Raw genomic sequence first — 2,310 nt, 5'->3', positions numbered from 1 at the left:
AATTGCCACCACCTGCCAATGTTAAGGCAATCAGAAGCTTTCTGGGACATGCAGGATTCTACAGAAGGTTTATAAAGGATTTTTCGAAAATTGCAAAACCTTTGAGCAACCTGCTAGCTGCTGACACACCATTTGTGTTTGACACACAGTGTCTGTAGGCATTTGAGACCCTGAAAGCCAAGCTGGTCACAGCACCAGTCATCTCTGCACCAGACAGGACATTGCCATTTGAACTAATGTGTGATGCCAGTGACCATGCCATTGGTGCAGTGTTGGGATAGAGGCATAACAAGCTTCTGCACGTCATTTATTATGCTAGCCGTGTTCTAAATGATGCACAGAAGAATTACACAACCACAGAAAAAGAGTTACTTGCTGTGGTCTATGCCATTGACAAGTTTAGATCCTATCTAGTGGGATCCAAAGTGGTTGTGTACACTGACCATGCTGCTCTTAAATACTTACTCACAAAGCAGGATTCAAAACCCAGGCTCATAAGATGGGTGTTGCTTCTGCAAGAGTTTGATATAGAAATAAGAGATAGAAAAGGGACAGAGAACCAAGTAGCTGATCATTTGTCCCGAATAGAACCAGTAGCTGGGGCGTCCCTCCCTTCTACTGAGATCTCTGAGACTTTCCCAGATGAGCAACTCTTTGCCATCCAGGAAGCTCCACGATTTGCAGATATTGCAAATTATAAAGCTGTGAGGTTCATACCACAGGAGTACAGCAGAGTGCAAAGAAAGAAATTAATTTCAGATGCCATGTACTACCTATGGGATGAGCCATATCTCTTTAAGAGATGTGCAGACGGAATGATCCGCAGATGTGTACCCAAAGAAGAAGCACAGAAGATCCTGTGGCATTGCCATGGATCACAGTATGGGGGACATTTTGGAAGTGAGCGAACAGCCACTAAGGTCCTCCAATGTGGCTTCTACTGGCCTAGTCTCTATAGAGATGCCCGAGAGTTTGTGCGTAACTGTGATAGCTGCCAAAGAGCTGGTAACTTACCTCATGGATACACCATGCCTCAACAAAGGATCTTAGAGATTGAGTTGTTTGATGTATGGGGAATTGACTTTATGGGTCCATTCCCACCATCATACTCAAATACTTACATTCTGGTGGCAGTGGATTATGTATCTAAATGGGTAGAAGCAATTGCTACACCCACTAATGATACTAAAACCGTGCTGAAATTCCTCCAGAAACACATCTTCAGCAGATTTGGTGTTCCCAGAGTCATAATCAGTGATGGGGGTACTCATTTCTGCAATAAACAGCTTTACTCCGCTATGGTCCGATATGGAATTAGCCACAAAGTGGCTACCTGGTGGACGAAATTGTGATCCATATTCTTTTGTACTTGTATGAAATCATTATTATGGCACCAGTTGAATTCACAACTCCGTTCAACTAACCAGCAAGTGTACTGGGTCGTCCAAGTAATAAACTTTATGTGAGTAAGGCTCGATCCCACAGAGATTGTTGGTATGAAGCAAGCTATGGTCACCTTGTAAATCTCACTTAGGCAGATTAAATTTGTTTATGGTTTCGAAAATTAATAATAAAATGAAAATAAAAGGGATAGAAATACTTATGTAATTCAATAGTGGAAATTTCAGATAGGCGTATGGAGGTGATGTGCTCCTCTTGAAACTCTACTTCACTACTCACTCTTTCTTCAATCCTTCTTACTCCTTTCCATGGCAAGCTGTATGTAGGGCATCACCATCATTGGTGGCGACTTTCAATCCTCTCGGGAAAATGATCCTATGCGCTGTCACTGCACGGCTAATCGTCTGGAGGCATCACCCTTGGTTAATGGCTACATCCCATCCTCTCAGTGAAAACTAATGCTCACGCACTCTGTCACAGTACGGCTAATCACTGGTTGGTTCCCGCTCCTACTGGAATAAAATCCCTTGATTCTTTTGCGTCTGTCACTAACGCCCAGCAGGTTACAAGTTTGAAGCACGTCACAGTCATTCATTACCGGAATCCTACTCGGAATACCACAGACAAGGTTAGACTTTCCGGATTCTCATGAATGCCGCCATCTATCTAGCTTATACCACGAAGATTCTGTTGGGGAATCTAAGAGATACGCATTCAAGCTCTGTTGCATGTAGAACGGAAGTGGTTGTCAATCACGCGCGTTCATAAGTGAGAATGATAATGAGGGTTACTTATCATCACATTCATTATGTTCTTGGGTACGAATGAATATCTTGGAATAAGAATAAGAGAGATTTGAATAAAAGAAAATAGAACTTCATTAATACTTGAGGTACAGCAAAGCTCCAC

The sequence above is a fragment of the Arachis duranensis genome, chromosome 10 (assembly GCF_000817695.3).
Source record: "Arachis duranensis cultivar V14167 chromosome 10, aradu.V14167.gnm2.J7QH, whole genome shotgun sequence".
NCBI lineage: Eukaryota > Viridiplantae > Streptophyta > Magnoliopsida > Fabales > Fabaceae > Arachis > Arachis duranensis.
The sequence above is the reverse complement of the archived record's forward strand: the minus strand, read 5'-3'. Positions refer to the sequence as shown.